Here is a 22,075-nt window from a genome sequence, read left to right as displayed (position 1 = left end):
GCTAAGGAATTTCTTCCCATTCTTTCTTGTTCATTTAGCTTTTGTATCTATCTCGCTGAAAGCTATAGGTATTCTGAATATATTGGAAATAAAGACTGAGCTTACCTCTGAATCTGAGAGAATTTATGCTAGTGGGTAAATTAATGGTAGAATCTAATCCCTCAGGCAAAAATTATTTCTGAACCATTTTGTTCCTGACAGCGTATGAGGCGGGGGAGTAGAGGAGTGGGGTGTTCAGTCATGATGTCTTTATACAGCCAAAACTCAGCCTTGCATTTATCTGGAATGCAATGCATTCCATGAAATATCTTAGTTCCTGGTTTATGCACAATAATGAGATTCAATATGTAGTCTTCAATGTATCCAGGAGAAAACATAGTTTTCTGTTCAGATGAAATACGTCTTTCTGGTGAAGAGTCTCATTATGGCAAAATAGCAGTACTGCTCGCTTCAGTCATCTTCCCACAGATGCAGACAGTATTTTAAATATTCTGGATTCAGGCCAAAAGCAGTTTGAATTTCTTGTAAGAAACCTATGTGAAGCATGGAAAGTGAGTTCATATAAACAGACGGTTTGTTTATAGCATGCATTGCTGACATGCACGCATTGCTCAGGCAACTTCGAGAATTCTGTAATTCTTGAAATTTTGAAATTAATAAAGTCGAGATGTAGGGATATTTTAATATCACAGTTCGGCAAAATACTTAAGCAAAATGAGTCCAAATTATTGTATGTGTAAATGAGACAGAGCTGTGATCAACTATATAATTTTGAAGCTAGCTGTGAGGCACTAGCTATGTGCTGTACAAGGCTTTATTCTGTGATTGAATATATCTCAGATACTGAACAGAGCAGATGTCTGTAAGATATGTCTGATTTCTGAACCATGTGTAGTATTACGAGTAAATGTTCCTGTTAAATCAATCACAACAAGTTGATTAAAAGTTTTATTACAAAAGTTTGAAAAGCACTGCATTGAACATAATGACACAATATAAGTAAACTTTTAACAAAAAGGTGCATGAAAAGCAGAAAGGAACTGATGTATCTGAAATTGAAGAACTGTCCTTGAAAAAAGGACAATTTTTGTCCACAAAATTCATGACAGCACTTAAAACATCTATGACAAACTAAAGTTCTTGATTTGTTTCCATAATGGGGTAGCCATAATAATTTTAAATCCTAATTTATTGTTGTCATGGTTTAACCCCAGCTGGCAGCTAGGACCACGCAGCCACTCGTGCAGTTCTCCCCCTTCCCCCGAAGGGCAGGGAGAAAAGCAGAGGAAAGAGAAAGGAAAAAAAAAACCAACTCAGGGTCTGAGATAAAGATGGTTTAACAGAAACAATAACAGAAAAGGAAAATAAATAAAAAAAATAACAATAATAATAATGACACAAGTCAGTCTCACCATCTGGTGAATTGGCACCATCTCAACCAGTGATCGAGAGTTCCTGCACTTCCAGCTAACCCCATTCATATACTGAGCATGACATCTATTCTACAGAATATTCCATTGGCCATTCCACCGTCCTTTCTAGTCTCTTTCTCAACTTCTATGGGAAGCTGAAAAAAGTCCTTAAAAAATATAAACATCACTTGGCAACAACTAAAACAATATGCATTATTGATATTCCTTTCATACCAAAACTGAAACACAACAACCACTAGAAAGGAAATCAACTCTGTTCCAGCTGAAACCAAGGCAATTGTAAAAATTTTTATAAATTTAATTTTTACTGCTGGTGTATTTGACAGAGAAGGAAATGTATGGAGCTGCACTTCTAGTGTATTCTCTCACAAACTGTCTGTAACAGTCTCTAACTCACTGGTGTTCAGCAGCCAATACTAAGGCTTAGGCTCTGGGTCGTCTGACTGCTGCCATGTCACTGGCTCTGGGTGGTTTCTGAAGAATACAAGAATCTCCTAAAGAAACATGGAAAACAGAAGATTGCTGACACCTGTTGTCAGCAATGAATGAGGAATCTCCAAGATATACTGACAGTTTAGATGAATTGTTATGATGCTGTTGTTACTATTAATATCAGTATTAGCATTGGTATTATTATAAATGTAGCTATAAGATCATGGAAGCAAGTGAAAAACTTACTGTTCATACTAGTTTTTGACTTTAGCTATTAAGACTTGTGTTGTTGAGCCTAAAGAGATGATGGTTCCACTTCTGGCATTCCCCCTATTTGTTTGATTTACAGTTTAACTGCATCTGACATCTGTGGTGCATGGCTTTATTGCATAAGGACTGATGGCTACAGGGACAAGTTCAGTGCCTTTAAGGCAGGAGTGTGACTTCAAGGGAAGAATAAGCAGCGGGAACGGGTGAAGTGCTAAGCAGCCAACTGCTAAGGCCGTTTCCTTGGAAGAGTTTTAGCCATAAAAAAGAGTGGAGTGAATAAAACCAGTAAAATCATAGAAGAGGTCCTTCTAATTAGAATGAGCTTCAAAGATTTCTGTGAGACAAGACTGACTTTCTTCTCTCAAAAAGGTACCAAATAAACTGCATCAAGAATAAGATCCTCTCCACGGCAGTGGTACACATTGCTTTGATAGATTCAGGGGAGCAATACTTTGAAGAATCTGGAGTTCAAAAGTTCAAAAGAATACTCCTATACTATGTTGTATAGGATTTTTAGAATATCTAATAAGCTTTAATTTGCTTGTTAGATCACTGCTTTTCTTGCCATCAAATATTTTTTCAGTCTATAGAAAATAGCATTTAATAGTGGAAATAAGAAAGAAAAGAAAAAAAAAAGTAAAATTGGAAGCAGCATGTTTACCTGTGGAATCCCAGGCTGAAAGGCAGAGCTTTGGGGTTGGCTTGGACTCTGTCATCTTACTGCTCAAAGATTTACTGTATATATGAGGCAAATTGTTTCACCTTTCCAAGCCTGAAGATTTCTTTATGAGGTTAACAAGATTTACTTTGTAATGTACTTGTTGTAGTATTTCCCAAAAACTTTTTTGTAAGGGCTGCAATGCAGTAGACTGCTGGGTTTGCTATATAATTTTAATAGGATATAGTAGATAAACTAGAGTATGGTGTCAACTTATCAATACTACCACTATGTGGACACACTGGATAACATTCAGCCTATTTTTTCTTGGTTTTGCCCTGTCCCAAGGGTAGGAACCATTTCTGAAAAGTGAAAAATAAAAAGACAATTTTCACATGATAGAATGATTTTGTGGTCTTTGAAAAAATAATATAACAAACATCACATTTGGGGAATTAGCAATACAGGGGTCTATACAGTAGGAAATCGCAGCAGGTGAACTTTGAAACCTCTTTAGCTGGTATACTTAAACCTCATTTTGCTAAACTACTTTTCTGTAGAACTTCTTTTTTTTCTTCTTGGCAGCAATATGGAGAGGACAGTATGAGGCAGAAACATCAGCGTTGGTCTTTAACACTCTATCACATTCTAGAGAACTCCACCATGTCCCACCCCATCTTGCTCTGCTGAGAGCAATTCGGGTAACTAAGAATCATGTGCCAGGGATGAAGACCAGCAAATTCACAGTATCAGTCCTGCGATTATAAGGACATCACTCTGCACTCCACCTTTCTTGAAACAAAACAGTCAAATAAAACCCCAGAAGTTATTTTGAAATTTAATTATAGAGAGACTTGTAAATAAATGTGAACAATGCTGCAGATTTTCCAAAGGCCAGAAGCACATTCTATATGGAAACAAGTTAGTGTAGACATAAGATTAATTTCCTTTGAGCATCTTCTTTTCCCTTGAGAAAATAAAACAATGTGATTGATATTGATTCAAAAGTATGTTCTCTTTCAAATAACATTTTAAAGTTAGAGCTACAAAGGCATATGTAATTAATTAGCAGAATAAAGTGAAACTTTGAATGGAAGACCTTCATGCAGCTGGGAAGAAACAGAAAAAGCATTTTTCATATAGAACAATGTGTTTTATAAAAGGCTTGGTTTAATGAACAGACTCGAGCAAGTGATTCACAGCATGTAATTTATTTGACAAGTTCATTTTCTTTCCCTTCTCATGGTGAACCAAAACAGAGGCATATTTTCTGTTTTGAAAAAGTAATTATTTATTTTTTATTATTTTATTTTTTACCATACAAGGTGATCACAAGTTTTCAGGGACTGCAAAAACTGGTTTTGGCATTCTGGTATTTCTGTACTGTTAAGCTATGATTGTGTCTTGTAAACTGCACCATATTCCTTCTGTTTCCTGACTTTTCTAGCAGAGCTCTGAGACGTCTATAGTCCTGTGTTCTGAGCCATGTCCCACGCTAACTTAATATAGTCAATCTGGGTGCAACTGCTCCCATGTGCAAGTAGTTAACGCTTGATGTGTGAGAGTACAATGTAAAACTTAAAGTGTGTGTTTTGGGTCTTTTCCAATGGAAATCAGCGAGACCCTTTTTCCATTGACTTCTGTGGCAGTGGATCACTGTTCCTGTGAGCATCTTGATGAGTGAAAACTCAAATCGATGAATGTGCATGGGTCATGAAGACAGACTGACTGTGAAGAGTTGAACAAATACTTAGCAGAATTTTTCTTAGCAGACAGATTGATTAATTGCCTGGAATGACTTGAAGTTTCAGTTGGTTAAGATTTCTTGCTTAAGCCCTTCTTAAACTTGATGCGTGTTAGTCTATGCCATCATTCTGTTTCATTTTGCTTCAGAAGTGGCTGTAACTGTGAAATAAGAATAATCTTCAGCACGTGACCAGAACAGTCCTGATTTCCAGGAGTTTTCCAGTTTCTTTTATCATCCTTGTTGTGGTTTAATCCCAGCTGGCAGCTAGGACCACTCAACTGCTTGAGCAGTTCTCCCTTTTCCCATCAGAAGGGCAGGGAGAAGAGGGAGAAAAGGAGGGGAAAGGGAAAGGAAAAAAACAAACTCGTGGGTTGAGATAGTTTAATAGAGCAAAAACAGAAAATGAAAATAAAAATAACAATAAGAATAATAACACAAATCACTCTCATCAGCCGGTGAACTGGTATCTTCCCAAGCAGTGATTGTGGATTCTGTGCCCTGGTCAATCCCCATTTATACACTGAGCATGATGTCTATGGTATGGAATATTCCATTGGCCATTCCGTTGTTCTCTCTATGCTTCTTCTCAACTTCTATGGGAAGCTGAAAAGAGTCCTTGAAAAATGTAAACATCACCCAGCAACAACTAAAATAATATGCATCACTGACATTCCTTTCACAGTAATCAGTAGAAAGAAAATGAACTCTTTCCTAGCTGAAACCAGCACAACCCCATACAATGAAGTGTCTGGGTATGAGGGCACTTGGAAAGGAAGAAACATCTTTATTTTCACACAAGATGATATGTGTCCAAATTTTGCAATATCCCTGGAAATAGGCAATCCACTCATAAGCTTTCTTGAAATGCCAGCAAGGCCTTGCTCTTCCTGTATCCCTGGGAGGTGCTGGTACTGTTCATGTAACATTTATTTTTCTGGGTTTGGATTACAGTCCGGGATCATATCTCAGCCCAGAGTGCTGTGCACTGGCTGGATGGATGTCAGTGGGTTTGCTTCCAGGCAGATTTGGCAAGTCCTAGCAGGAGAACTCTTTGTTATGTGCAATTTTAATATACATTTGAATCTTGGGAAAACATGAAATTCTGAGTTATATTTTTGCATACAGTTTAAAACAAAAAAGAAGAGGCACAAAATTAGATACTACTTATCATCATGCAGTATCTTCTTAAGCATGATTTGATGCTTTCCTTTTTGTTTACAGACAGTTAAGTGCAATTGTCCAATCACAGCTTATTGCGTGACATTTTATGAGGCCTTCAGTATTACATACCTGAAACAACACAGGTCAGAAGTGAAGTGCACTGGCATCACGCCATGAAGTAACCTACATTGCACCTACCTGCATTATACCTAACAAATCAGTGTTTTACTGTCACTGTCATAGTCACGCTGGTTGCTTGCGAAGTTTAAAAGAAAGAGAATCAAAAGCGTGGATGAAACATTGAAAATTAATGGTCTTCTGTAAACCCCAGAGTTCTACTTATGCTGCTTGAATGTGAGCAGAAAGCGTAACACAGAACATCTTTCATTTTATAAAATCATGGTTCTTGGTGACTTTTCCAGAAAGTGTGATGTGTTGACCTTGGCTGGATACCAGGTGCCCGTCAAGCTGCTTTATCACTCCCTACCTAGACAGGATGGAGGGGGGGAGAAACTAAGATGGAAAAAAAAATTGTGGGTCAAGAAGAAGGCAGTTTAATAAAGCAAAAGTGAAGGTCATGCATGGAAGCAAAGGAAAACCAAAGATTTATTCTGTACTTCCCATCAGCAGGTAATGTCCAGCTACTTTCTGGGAAGCAGGGTTTCAGTATGGGTAACAGTTGTTCCAGAAGACAAGCATCATGAAAAACAAATGCTCCCCCTTCGTCCTCTTTCCTCTAAGCTTTTATTGCTGAGCAGACATCATATGGTATGAAATATCCTTCTGGTCAGTTTGGGTGAGCTGTCCTGGCTATGTCTGCTGCCAAAACCTTGCCCACTCCCAGCCTACTGGTTAGGGGGAGGAATATTGGAGAAACAGCCTTGATGCTCTGCGAGCACTGCTCAGCAGTAGCCAAAACACCGGTGTGTTATCAACACCTTTCTAGCTACCAATACAAAGCACAGCACCATGCAGGCTGTTATGGGGAAAATTAACTCTACCTCAGCCAGACCCAATACAGAAATTGTGACTTGAACTCAGTAACTGAAAAATACTATGTGTGGCTGACTCACATCATGTCCCAGGAGACCATGTTTGCTGTTATTTAAAGAACATGCTCTTTAGATAAACCAAACCTATCGCAGAGTAATGTCACAAAAGAGGCTACTCTGACATCAGCTATAGGCATACCTCCATTTACTCTCCACTTTTCAGAAAAAGCACATATCTGATATATGATACAGGTCAGCTGGACTGCCTTCAATTGCACTGCTTTCTTGTCATAGGGATGAAGTTCTAAAGGGTCTTGGTGAAAACATGCAGTACTCCAGCAGAGGCCAATCCCAGAATCTGGGAGAGCACCATTTCCTTTTGTTTCCTCTCCACTCCATCTATGCCTTAGACTAGTACCAAGCCCTACAGTTTTAAGCACACTTTTTGTCACTTAGGTGAAGTCAAAGCATGAGTCATAGACTGCATCAATTCACCTGAATAAATTATCAGGGAAGAACATTTTCTCTAAATAGTGTTATGACAGCAAGAGAGTTACCACTAAACCATAGGAGAAAGGAATAAAAAGAATCCTAAGACAGAATTCTGTCCAACTCTTTCTAAGAGAAAAAAAAAAAATTCAAAAGTCTTTAATCATCCTTGGAAACTGATTACTTGAGTCTCTATAAAAAAATACCGATGTATAATAACTCTTTTTATCTTTTTTTTTTCCCTGTTGTAGGGCTTCTCTCTCCTCAAAGTTAGAAATGCATTTCTAATAGCTTTTAAAAAGCTTTGTGGCAAATTAGATCGGTCTCTTCATTGCCAACAAAGATTTCAGACTGAGAAATCAGTCCCTACTATCTGAGAAATATTATGGATCTTGATCCTTGAGTGCTGGCAGATCGAGCTATAATGTTACAAGAGGTTGACCCTGTCTCTCCAGTAGCAGAAGCACCTTTGTCCCAGCATAACCTCAGTCTTTCACCTTTGTTCCATTTGGATCCAAACCTCACTTTTTCCTACGCTGCTAAGAAGCCCATCTTGTACATCTGGCTGGGTGTGCAGTCAACTGTGAATGTTCTTCTCTAGATGCAATTCAAACTGCTGCTGCAATTCTCATTCCCACTTCAGTAATGAAAACTGAATCTGGGTTTGAAATACAAATACCCTTAATCTAATTGCAAAGCAGAAATTATTATTGTATCATCTCTGTTGATCATACACATTAACAATTGGCACCTTCAGTTTACCGGACCAATGTTATAATCTCTTTCTGGTCTATTTTCAGGCAGGTAGTTTTTAATAGTAAGACTGAAATATCCAGTAATGACACCTTGTTATATCCTGCCACTAAAAAAAGACTAAGAACCTACAGAAGAGAAAAAAAAAAATACTACAAGTGTTTATCTTCAACCAAAATAATATCAAGATCCCATTTTCAGCATAGTTTTCTGAGCAGCACTTCACTCCCTACTTTGCAGAAGTTGTACTTCCAACTACTTCCATAAATTATTAGTATGACTTTTAAGCATAAGGGTTATTTATTATTAATTGAGCTGTGGTGTGCACAATTATCATACTTCACATTCTTTAAAAGAAATAACGATTCTTTAAACTGATCTATGCTAGATGTGTACTGCAGTAAAGGCTTAATGGAATTGAACAAGGCAGCCTTTTAGTAGTTTCCATTGGTACGGAATTGTCCTGAAAACTTTTAAATCAGGTTACTTTACTGTTAAGTAGTTTTAAGAAAGAAATTTGCCTGCTAGCTACAACAGGGAATTGTAAGTCAACAGTATTCCTAGATTTCATTCTCGGTGGCAAGTGCTCTGCTTGCAGCCTAATTTCACCTTCATGTCTCAGGTGCTGCCTGTGTGTGAAATCAGTATAATAAAAACTTGCTTAACTCCCAAGTGTATCATGAGAATTAATGTTTGCAAAAAGAGATTTTCTCCATTGGCTGATCGGCATATGTTTATCCACTCAGTAGCAAACACATGGCTAATGAAAGTGGAGCAGTGCTGAGCTCCTGAGGGGATCCTGTCCAGGAGCCAGACAGAGCAGGAGCCTTGCCACTGGTGACCACGTGTGCAGCAGAACACACCCTGGGGGCAGGAGAGTCCCAGTGACAGCTCAAAGTAAAATATTCTGCCTCCTTACTAAATACCATGATAAAAAGCAGTATAAACTGAAAGGCCTGTTTATAGTATTTCTTTTGCTTCAGATATGGAAAACGCTGAGTACAATCTATTTTGATCAAGCTGTCACGAATTTATGCCACAGTATTTGACCACGAGAACTATATGCAGAAATCCTGAGGAGATGTATCTCGTCTTAAAATGCTGTTGGCAACTTTCTCATTTCAAATAGCTGACAGGGTGCTTCACAATCATTTGGTTTTATCTGATTATAAATTTTATCTCTTTATATGTGTTACCACTTTTAGACTTAGGTGCCAAAAGAACTGGTTTGATTGATAAGATGGAAAATTTAAAATATATAGATTGAATGCTTTTCAGCAAAATTATTTGGTTTCTTTTCATGTGACTTTCTTCACGAGGAAAGCTTTAACTAAAAACAGGTCAAGCATCTCTATGTTCTAATTTGAATGGCTGATCACACTCCTTCTTTGTAAAGCTTTATTTTAGCACTTTCTTTCCTTCTTCCTTTCCAAAGTTATTGTGCCATACTGCTGAAGCACCTGCCATGTTGATTTCATTTCAGTGTTGGGTGAAAATAGTTCTACTTCTGTGAAATGATTCATACGTGCATACAGTTTGTCAAGCACAAAAAGTTTCTTAGAAACGAAAGGTTTTATATAACTGTAATATCTCATTGCAATGAAATGTAACTCTACCAAGAAGAAAACAAATCTATCTTTCTCTTTCTTCTTGATATTTTTCTCAGAGTTCACATTGCTGGCACAACTGTACTTAAAGATAAGCAACCCATAGACTGAGTCCAAATTCTTATCTGAAATCAGGTAATGAGATCCTTTCATAACATATGCAGCAAATAAGTGTATGTCAAAACAAATGCCTGGGATGACTTCAGTGCTAATAATTTTGCTTGTATTTGTATGAATACCTCTGTATAAAACAAACAAACAAAAATTTACAACATCTGTTCCAAGGAAAGTACTTGTTTTCTTTTTTTTTGTTTCTTTTTTGTCCTTCAGTATTATTCTGTCTGGAGAAAACTTACGCTTTCTATTAAAGTGAACCTGAGTGTTCATTGCAGATATCCTAAGAAAAAAATAAAACTACTGAGTCTAGTGACCTTGAAGAAAACTGTTTTACACCTGCCTCCCACCTAATCATTTAAGGAGGCCCCAGATTTGGAGCACAATTCCTCTTCAAATCTAATCCTGCATGTCCAAGCTGCAATCTTGAAACCAGGCTAAGCTGAGATGTGTATTTCCTCCCAGCCAGCTTCTTATCTTCAAGTCAGTAATTTCATGTATGTCTGTGTGTTCTGCTTGGAATAACATTCACATCTTAGAGAAATTTATTTTAACAAAGCTTCTAATGCACAGTGGGGGACTGATTTGCCGGGTTGTAGGGTATGACAGTTTGTAACAGCAAGCCAAAACAAGAGATTGTTTTCTTGTCTGGGCATTTTTTCCTAGGAGATCTTTAGTCCCATTGATTAACTCTGTATTAGAGTTCCGAGGCAGGCTGTGAAATGACAGACCTGGCAGAAAACAGCCAGAGGCACCAGGAACACCTTGAATAACAAAGGCCACTTCAAAGCTAACATCATCTTACAAATAAACTTAATGAGATGATGTGCCTAAGGAGCCAACGAGTTTTAAATACTTGATTGGCACTTCTTTGAAAGTAATTTATTTTACAGATCTCAGCCAACTGCAAGTTTTTACTTTTTAGTTTCCCTTGCTCTGATTTTGCTCAGATTTGAGATTACTGACAAGCTTTCTGAACCATTAGCACACACATATCCGAACACAGTTTGCTGATTAAAAAGAATTTTAATAAATCAACACCTATACAGTACAGCTGCTAGACATACAACTGGTTTAAACACGCTCTAGTAAAACTTGCAGCTCCTCCTGACTTTGAAGTAATAACATATATTGAACCTTTGAGAAAACCCAGTGTGCACAAGGAAGGGCTTTGGAGAAGGCTGCAAAACAAGAAGTGTTTTGAATACAGTTTCAGTGTAATACTTTTGTAAATACTTGTCTTAATAAAGGATACATTTTTTACAAGACATAAGTAAGTGTGCATTCACCACAGAGTTATTCAGTACAAACACTTCCATTTTACATAGGATTTGCTCTATATGCACAGAATAACTGCAGAGAATATGTGAAATAATTTTCACAGCTCTTGAAAGGAGGTGGGCAGGAGAAGCACATCTGCTACTTCCATGAGGTGTCAGAAAGCACCCAGAGAATACACACAGCATGGTCTTTCTGTTTATTCCTGAATAATATTGAATTTACTGTGTGTTGACATGCAGTACGGTATGCATAGACTATGGCTTTTACCAGACAGCCATAAGCATAGGATTTCTGAATTCTGGGGAGGAGGTTCCCAACCTGCTAGGACAAATGGACATAGAGAAACCATAATCCACCTGAAAAAACAGGAGAGGTTTGGGGAAACGTGGATATTTGTTTTATGGCTGTGAGAGCCAAAGTCACATGCAAAGCATGACTGAAAACAAAACAGTCAGCACGAACACAAACCCTGACTACTACGTTTCCAAATAAAAACCTGGCAGCGCAATGCAAAAAATGATTCTGTGTGGAAAGGTGACCATTACAAAATAAAGGTAAAGGAAAATGAAAAGAAATTTCTTAAACAGTTTACTGAGCAGCGCAAAGAATGAGTAGCTGAGTGAGATATTGTAACTAAGCATACTGCCTGAAACACTGGAATAGCAGATAAAGGTGCCTGAGGATTATGACCTACAAATGAATGAAACTGGAATATGATAACATGTTTTTACATCCAAGACCAATACTAACATTACACAGCTGTGAACTCTGGCATCCACACTCAGCACTGGAATCATAAAAGACTTGCTAACTAGACCCAGGCTAGTTGTGGGACATGTGATTAAAGCCTTCAAGAGAGATTGTTAAGAGACAGATCTATCTCCACAGAAATGTCTTTAAACAGCAAATATGGCTGAAATGTGCAGAGAAATGCTCAAAGCAGTGTTCAGAGAAAGTACACATGATTAAATCAAGAAAGTCCAGACCACAAGACATAGCAGATTTAGAAAAAAAAAAAGAACACTTACCAGGTTCTGTGGATAGTACACACCATCGGGAAACCATGGGAAAGGCAAAATGAAGTCTATCTAGTTCACAGGCAGTTTTATAAATTATATGGAGGATATAATCAAATCCTACTTTGAAGGTGGCAAATGAAAACAAGCATCAATACACAGGGTCTTATGACCCAGAGAATTCGAAGAAATGGGATACCTGGAATAATGCTGAAAACTCTTATGAAGAGGAAAACTTTTTAGTGAAGCTGAATCTCTTCAAAATGCTGTGCTGTAGAAGTGAGCATGCAATGCCATTTTTGCAACTATTACATCAATGGCTAATTTAACTCCAGCTGGATGGTGAAGCTAGTTGCAATGCAATTCAGACATAGTTACAAAGAGCAAAGCCTGCCTGGAGTAATCTGGCCAGGTGCTAGGGATGTACAACAAAACTATTCTGAGGTCAGTGAGTAAAAACCTATTGTTGATAAGAAACCTTGAAAAAACAAAATACTACGATTAAGAGATCTTATGAGGCAAAGCAGAGGTGAACCACAGCAACAGATGTTCAGCAAAAATACAGATTTCATTTCAACCCAGTGCCAAGGCAGAATAGGAAGACCAGTCACAGTTCAGTTCAACCTTCTAACACAGTATGAAGGCTGCATTTCAAGCAGCTGAACACGCCCAGTATGAATCGGAACTAAAAAAGGTTATAAATTTATTGGAAAGAGGAGGTCAATTTTTATCATCCCTATCACTATTAGTCTCAGGTCCTACTTTTCTCTGATGGCATAGCGAGGAATTTCACATCTTTCCTCATGAGACACAAAGAGCTAATGAGTGTATTGTTCTCTTGAGCTGTAAACTCATGGGAGGAACAAAGGCAGCCCCTTGGCCAGACCGGGCTGGGAAGGGAAGGATTCAGGCTTATTTCTTCCTTTGTCCTTTTCAAAGTTTCCTCTGCTCCCAACAAAATTCCTCTGTCTGTGTTTGTATCTATGCATAGACAACATACGTATATGCTATTAAGACATACACAACTGAATTACCATAGAGACAACTTTAAAATGGCAGTTTTACTTCTTCCTCCAGCTGCCCAAAGTTACACCTGTTATAACAGATTCTATAAATTTATTCTTAACACACAGTCTAAATATTTCCATCTCTTATTCTGGATAACAGTAAAGGGAAGGACTGCAAGACTCTTTGACATATCTCAGCAGCTGTTATTAATTCATTTCTTTTAATACCTCTTTTCTAGGGGGTATCTATTTTCACAACCCTTTAGACATCTCTCTACATCTCTTTGGTAAACTTGTAGCTTTCAGAACTATACAATAAGGTAATATTACTTATATATATTAAATATCGTTAACGAGGAAGAAAGGTGAAGGGCTTGAAGTTCTTGTTTGACACATAGATTTTACTTAAACTGGTTAATATTAACTTTCCAACTTTCACATTTTACTTCTTTCTGTACATTCCTATTGGCCTACATGTTATTGTCAAAGTGTGAGAATTTACTTGCTTTATATATCTGAGGGTTTTTTTCTAATTTAATGTTTGAATTCAGAACTGTGAAATTTTGTTAGATTCCTCCTTGATTATCAGCCTTCTATCTAGTTAAGTAGACTGTTGGGTAGTCTTTTTGTCTCTGTTTTCCTGAGCTCTTACTTTGAGCTCTATTGTCAGAAAAATCTATCTAAGTACATTAGCTTATTATTGATAAGCCATATGGTGCCTATATTGTAGCTTTCTAACCAAATCAACAAGAATGAAACAGAAGAGGTAAAAAGCTATTTCATTCCAGTGTGGTTGTGTGTAGGGGTGTTACAAGGTCAGTTATGAGTCCTGTTGTATTCATTATTTTCAGTGAAGAATGAGATGATGCAGTAGAGGCTAGGTTTATTGCCTTTGCAGATAAGAAACTGTGAGGGAATGTAAGAACAACAGAGTGGAATTAGAATTCAATTTATATGTACTGAAATTGTTTGAAAATGGTGGGAAAAAATTAATAAAATTCAGAGGCAATGGTTTGTGAGGAATAGCCAGCTATAAAACAAAGGATGAAGTTCTTCTGTTTGTTAGATTATGAATTAGATTATGAACTGAAGAAGGATTAGCAAAGTTGAAACAGGTAAATTTCACACTGAAATTTTGGTTCATACCAAAAGGAGAACAGAGGAAAAACCCTGATTAACAATAAAAGTAGGGGTAAAAACCACATTGTTATCATCTCCACTTCTGGGCACTTCCTTGTAAGAAAGATACGCACCAACCTGAGTTAATATAGAGGCGAACAACAGAAACTGAGAAGCTCAAAGAACATGGCAGTTGTTGAAAGACTGGGAAAATATTTTCACTTGTTTCAAGAAGAACAGTTAATAATAAAAATCTTCAAGGACATAAAAGTGTAAACAAAAATGAAGAGTACATTCTCTACCTGTGCCACAAACTGGTAAATGAAATGAAACATTGAACTGATTACATATGGATGTTGTTAACACCACATCATCAAAGGTCTTTTAGAAAAAATAGTTTAGTGTCTGTCAAGAATATTGCTGATACAGTTTTATCCCATCCTGGGAAATCAAGAAGGAAAATATTTTTTTTTCACAGCACTTAGATAGGGCTCCTCCATATTTGAGCAAAGGATGGGACTGAGCATCAAAGTGGCTTTTTCTTCAATTGTCTCATGTAGGCAAGAGAGGGACTGTGGAAATATCAAAGAGAGTCATTTACCCTGTAGATGAAAAGTCAGAAACAAGAGAAGGTTAGGCTGTGAACACAGTTTTGAAAGTGAAGACAAGAAACTTGGACTTAATACAAAAAAGAAGAGGTACCTTAGAAAATCAAGTACACAGACGGATGACATGGTAAAGAGTCTTTGTGGTCTTTCTCTGTTTTTTTATTAATACATCCTTTAGCTAATGCGAATTTGCCACTTAGAATCTTGTTGAGTTGATAAAGTGTTTTACTATCACTTCTCACAGCAGCTGTTTCTGTCTCTCTGCTGTTATTGCTCACATATTCCCTCCTGCCTCTTGCCATACAGCTTTTTACTTTTTTGTCCTTTGTTTTAAACAGATTTATTGCTTCTTTTTCTAGGGGTGTTGTTGGGGAACTGATGTTTACTTTGGCTTTCTTAGCACAGTTCTACATATTTTCATTTATCCTAATTTCATGTTTGTATGCCTAGAAACTGGCAAGTTATTCTTGCCAGGAGATGTTAGCATTTAGTATTGATAGTGGCTTTCAGATGGTGCAGCACCTGGAAAGTGTTCCACTGTCTTACTCTCAAATGCTTCTATGGTCTATTTGGGTTTTGTTGTTTGCCTTCTGAGGAAGGGGTTGAGTATCTGTTTTTGTACATTTTGTTTTCTACTTTGCTTTACATACATTTCTTAATTTGATACCAACTTTTCCTTATGTGCCAAATTCAGTATTATAGACCGTAATATTGATCATGACTTGGAAAATATCAAGATTTTTTAGGGATGTCTTTCTATGGAAATAAATATCATTAATTATGGGAGCACAGTTCTACCACTCTTTCACTATTCCTTTTGGCAATGAAAGACTTGATACAGAGTTGACAGCAAAGTCTTCTGGTGCTATGCAGACATGCTTCAGGATACTGCCAAAGTCTCTAGATGACTGTAGCGTTGTTCATTTATCATTCCAGTTATAGATTAGGTGCAGACACAGCTTTTCCATATGCATTTTCTGTTTGAAACCTCTGAGTAATCAGTTAAGTGGCTTTTAATGTATTAACTGTTTCTCTGCTTTTAAAAACTCACTGTTATTCTTTCCAAGGGACAGCTGCCTGACCTCACTGAATTAGCACAATTGGTTTTTATTAATTTTGAGCTTTTTCTAAAGAATTCTTGGCCAGAAACATTTAAGAGTTCTAAGAGCACTGACAGACATACACTTATCGACAGACACATCTACCTTTTGAAATTGTAGATATTGTTTAATGAACTAGAAACCTAATTCCACAGTTTTTCTTCTAGAAATTAAGATCTCAGGATCTTGGTATCATGCAGGTTTGTAACAGAATTTTGTTATTTTCCATAATCTATTTACTAGAATATCTATCTTCCTATGTTTCTTTACATTTACTATAAGAAATGAAGGAAGGGATTTGGTTTCTGTTTTTCCCCTTGTTCTTCTCCTTTGGTCCCCAGTCTTTGGTCCAGTGTGATTAGCACAAATAGTAGTTACATTTTTTCCACAGAAAGTGATGAAGAAAAAATGAATGCATATTAAATGAAACAGAAAACAGGAAGTTTTAAAATGATTGTTCTAATCACTATTAAAGCTAAATGTTAAGTAGTTAATGAATGAGATTGTAGTTGAGGTCTGTTTTTATCTCAGAACTAGGGACTGTTAAACGTGCTTAAGTTATAAGTTATGAATGAACCAAAATATTACACTGAAATTAATATGCCTAGTTGAAAAACATCTTTGTAACTGTCCCCACCCCATCAGTGTCTTTCATGCTGCTGCCATTAATGCAATCCTTGGTTGCACCTACAAATGGGAAGTCATCAAAAATCCTGAGGGAAGCTGCATGTTAGTATATCTACAACAGAAGAATTGGTCTGAGTCTTGTTCACTGCCTCAAGTTGTGTAAGCTTAGAGTCAAGATCAGTATTAGTACAGACAAAGCAGACAGTGACATAGGGTAGGAAAGTTATGGGACAGGCTTTTTCTGGAAGCCCCTCCAGGTACTAATGGAGTTTTTTCTGACACAGCAGCAGTGGCAGATTTGTTCCTCCAGGAACAAATTACTTCAGGTAGTTTGAGGGACTGAGAATTCATTGGATCCATGGACCTAGTTACCTCCTCCACAGCTGTACTGACCTTTCTCTTCTGTCCACTCCTTCTACTGTGGTGAGAGAGAGGCACGCTCCAGGTAGCCTTCTGCTGCAGTACCGATAGTCATCACAGTGTGATGTTTGGTGCTTCTTTGTTTTAGTCTTGCTGCGACAGAAGGGTTTTTTATGAGATCAAGCAAAGGTGTAGGGTACCACAGAAGGACAAAGATGTAGTCAATCTTCAAGCTAGAATATTGATTATGAAACTGATTTATTTTTTATGTCCTGAATTCCTTGGAAAAACAGACTCAGTTCTCACTACCATAGCCTCAGCGACGTGATATCTCATCTTCTGTTTAAATTCCAAAATCACTACCAAGAACTATACATATAAACTGCACAAGGTCTGTTTATGGCTGACAGATGCATTACCAGTGTTTTAAGCAGGGGGTGGGCAGGGAGTAAATAAGATTAACCAAAAGAGCAGGATTCTGATTCAGTTTACAGGCTTTTAAGAGTAAAATTAACTTAGTGAGTTTCTGTCAATTATTAGCACAAGCATCCAGAGGAAAAATGGAAAAAAATACTTCTACCTCACCCAGCCTTCCAATTGAAAGGTCATTAACTGAAATGACATGTTCACAGACATTGTTTTTTGTCCCTCATGTGATTTCACACATTTTTGAAGAAACAGTGGAATCACAAAAACAGTGCAACTCATATTGAACAAGACAGTAATTAGATGCTTTAAAGGTGAAGAATACAATAGAAGGCAGAAAGGACTTGGAAACACGCTAGACAGAATATTTATTTACACTGTGTTACTTTTGAGGTATGACAAGTAAAGGATAGAACATTTCTTTTCTTTACATACAAATTAAAGAAAATATCAGTAAGAATGCAGAAGAGACAACAGAATCATCCTTTCTGTTTTCTCTCAGCGTTTGAATCTTCAGTCTCAAAAAATTTTCTTTTTCTTTCTTTCCCCTTAGCTTTGTAGTATTCACAGCGAAGCTTCTGTGGTCAAGGCATCAGGCTGTGGTTATACTTGGCTTTCATCTAATTCCTGGAGATTTATACTTTATAGTAGATGCTATATCAACAAATTCTTACTTTGGGGAATTTGGTTGACTAGCCCACCATTAAAAAAATAAAACATTCGCCTACTCAGCTTCTTTCCCAGGTTCATTATGCTCTATTTGGAGTGGTATCTCTTGACATAGTGAAATTTCAGGACTTCCTTGTTCGTTCTTATTTCCATCAAGCGTGTCTTTTCCTTAAACCTAGAAGAAGGCACAATCTGTCTTCAAAGTATGAAAGCATCATCTGAATCTCTTAAATTCTTCAAGATAAACCATGTTTTTTTCCTTGCTATTGCATAAAAATATATTAGAGCTGTGGCTTTGGAATTTACAGAAGTGTATATAAAAGAAGTGTGGATTAAAAAAAGAAAAAGAATACAGAAAATGAATCTCATGCAGTCTTAAAATGTTGGTGTTGGCTAATAGATTTAGCATACGAAGCTACCTTTTTTAAAAACACAACAAAAGCATACATGTATTGGTTAATCTGAGAAGCAATGATAGGTCTGGTGAATCAGTTAAGTCATATAGTCTCAGTATATACAAATCTGTCTTTTACGAACAAAAAATAATTATGCAAAATGTGTTTAGTGCAGAAGGGATGATCTTATTTTGTAAGGAAGTATTCCAACTGTGTTTAAGGAACATGGAAAGAAATTCAGCCATGTTTTAAGCAAATACACTTTTATGCATGTTGATCCTGATTATAAATAACCACAATTTATTGCAATAAATTTATCTTGTCTATACAAAGCAGATCTGCGCTGTATGGGTCAGATATTTCAGTTGTAGAAACCTTTGCCAAGAACACACATGTCTCTATCCCAATCACTATTCAATGGTTGTTTTTACATTTCAAAAACAAGGAAGGTGAAAATACAGTTGCATGCCAGATGTTAAACACATTTATGAGGCATCAGCCAAAACAATAGCAACATCTGTCCATTAGGTAACTCTTCAAATTTGTCATGTTGTATTTTAGTTTTCACTGGCCCTTTATGTTATTTTATCACAACATCTATTTTTGCCTATCCCCACTCAAATATATCAGTTTTTAACAACTCTGTTAACACAACTCTGTTAACACAAATTTCCCAGGAATAAATTGTTAAAATGTACTCAAGTTTTAATGGCTTATCAGCCCATTAAATCCTTTTTTTTTTCCTTAAACGAGTATTGAGAACACATCTCTGTGCATTTAAGAGGATGTTATTTAGTTATGTTTCCTATGATTTCTTACTACTATGAAGTTATGAACATTAAACCAGAAACAGTTAAGACGTGTTTGTTGTATTTACAATTGTATAGTTTTGCAGGACTTTTTTTCATAGAGAGAATGAATGACTACCATACTGAATAAATCCAGTGGGAAAAATATGCAACAATAAGACACCATTGAATGAAATGAAGTTAACCCAGAAGAAACTAAGTATTCCAAATTACCAAGTCTTTCACTAATACTACATAGACTGCATTAAAAGTGTAGAGATTAATGAGAACAGCAAACTTTTTATACATGTGGTAAATATATTCCCACTTAAGTAATGGCACAAATGATTCTCCACCATTGATGAAACATACAAGCAATTATATACATTTTGTCTCTGCCCTGACCTGTTATACTACTTCTCTCAAAATCTTTTCCGTGTATCACCATCTAGGCCACAGACAACATAGACTGCCTGGATACATGAAGATGAAATAGCATTATCTCTATGTTGTTAGTAAGTTTGAATCCTCCATTGCCCACCGAGATAATAGCACCTCTCGTCTCGGTAATATTTTTCAAAAAGGTCAAAGTTCACAGGAAACATGAACTAGTAACAGTCCAGCATGTCCAAGTGGAAATCACACTACATAATTTATGTTCATGGTCCTGTTCTACATATAATGTCAGTTACAAAACACAACATATCAATACAGAGCAGAAAATGACAAAATAAGTCACTAGTAGACAGAAGTGGCTTTTTTTCTAATAAAAATAGTTTTCACTGAAAGTTATTTTGTAGATGGAAAACATAATTGTGAATTTGCATTTAATTAACCATCTTTTTTTTTTCAAATAGATACTTAAACTATTAAAAAAACTTCAAAATTTTCTCATTTCAAAATTTTCTAAATAAAACATTCAGATCTTATGTTCTAAAAAGTGAGTTCATTTCATTGACTTTTACTTCTAAATATTTTAATTTCCCCTCAGACATTTTAATTTTGTTTATCTATTTCAGAAATGTGGGGTGTGGGTGATTATTTCAGGTTGAGACTCCTAATAATTGATATTAGCTGTTAACATAGAGTAATTAGAGATGCACTTAAAAATAATTTTGCAAATAATTGTGCATGTAATCGTAAATTTGTAAACTTCTATTGCAAATAAAAAGTGAATATGATGAACAACATCATTAAAACATACCCTACAGCAATACAGCAATTCAAATTCCTGTTTAAAAAAAAAAAAATAAAATTCTTCCTTTACCTTGTGTAGATAAAGTAAAAGAAAAGCTCCAAAAGAAAAAATAAAAAAAACCCTGTCTAGTAATCTTGATCAAAGTGCTTTAATAGCAGTGTGAAGATAGGGTGTGTTTTGTCAAAGGTAAAGTTTTCCCAGGACAATTAACTGGGAGATAGTTATTCTTAATTAAAAAGATATCAGGTAGATAGCAGAGCTAAGAGACTTAAGTTAGACCTATCTAAAGATAACGATTAAAAAAAAATAAAAACAAAAAAACTCGAGCTCCTTAACCCTATTTCCTTCTTAACAATTCTCAGTAAAGCGCAGCAGAAATGTTTCTAACAAACAATTTAATGCCTCTGCAAAACTTTTGATGGTAAGTGGACACAGGAAAAAAAACAGTAATTGGCTGCCACTTTGTATTTCACAATAAAGAATTCTTTAACAAGATAAACATAAACACCACATTTATATTCATCCATAAATACTGATTTACACTTTGATCTTGCCTCAGACTCGTATTTTTGGATTTTAAATATTATTTTATTGATTTTAATAATACATAGAACATTGCTTATTCCAGCTGAAGCGCCATAATTGTCTTCCCCTCCCCCATGGACACTTGTTTGAAGTTAGTACATATAAGTCAATGAAGTAATTTATATTCTATTGGGCTGAATTAAACTGCAATGGAACACCAATGTTTAGTGCCAGAAAGATATGATGGAGGTATCCTAGGGTTGTACAATTTTAATGACACCTCTAATCTAATTTTTCCTGCATACAGCCACCAATCCTTGAGCTGTTCATGATTAGTTTTAAATTTTGAACTTCTACTGGGTGTCTCAGAACTGAACAATTACCAAGACAAATTAATCCATACCATAATTCAGATGGCTTCTGCAAAGAGACATCAACAGAAATTTCATACATTTTTAAGAAAAGAAATAGCACATGCACTTGTTTTTGCAATGTTGCTCAACATTCACGAACACATGTCTATCCTGCTATTCTCTTCTGCAGAGAAAAACCGCATTGCGCTGTAGTAGAAAGACTTGCTGCAGTGAGCACTCAGGAAAGTTCCTCCAGGAATGCAGAAAGCAGCAGCTCCTCTCAGGGTCAGTTGGCCTCAGACTGACATTCCTGGCAACCAGCACCAATCTGCTCTACTCTCAGAGGACACTTGGGTGTCCTAAGCTAGTCATGTAATGTAAGTGACTCTCTGTTTATATGCTTGAATGAATCAAGCTCGCATAAAAAGTCCTTAAAGCTTACCAAAACATCCAGATAAGATATCCCTTAATTTTTCATTTGAGGGGTCTTGGTCATCCTCTCTTGGATTTGCCAAATCACCAACAACATGCCTGCCAGTTCCCATTATACTTGGGGCTTGGCTACCAACAGTGGTTTTCACAGATCATTACAACACATCTTTTTTATTCAAACAAACTCTATGTCCTGAAGCTGTCATGCTGAAACAATGGCCACTGAGCCAAAAATCCTGCAGAAATCTTACATTTGTTACTTAGTTAGCTTATTTAGTGTTTATTTAGAAATGGAGATTTACTTTAACATTGCACTTCCTGAATTAATAATTATATTAAGCTAAATATCTTAAAGACAGAAAACTGTTTGGATCAGCTGATTGGAAAGGAGATGCTGAGCCAGTTGTCAGTGCGTAAACCAGTCTTTAAATAACAAGAATTCGAACTCCACAAATTTGATTGAAACTGAGAAGGGACAAAAAGCTTAGATTCAGTTTTCTTAAACATATACTTGG

Source organism: Charadrius vociferus, unplaced genomic scaffold (genome assembly GCF_000708025.1).
Source record: "Charadrius vociferus isolate BGI_N301 unplaced genomic scaffold, ASM70802v2 scaffold102, whole genome shotgun sequence".
NCBI classification, from domain to species: domain Eukaryota; kingdom Metazoa; phylum Chordata; class Aves; order Charadriiformes; family Charadriidae; genus Charadrius; species Charadrius vociferus.
This window is presented reverse-complemented; position numbering follows the sequence as displayed.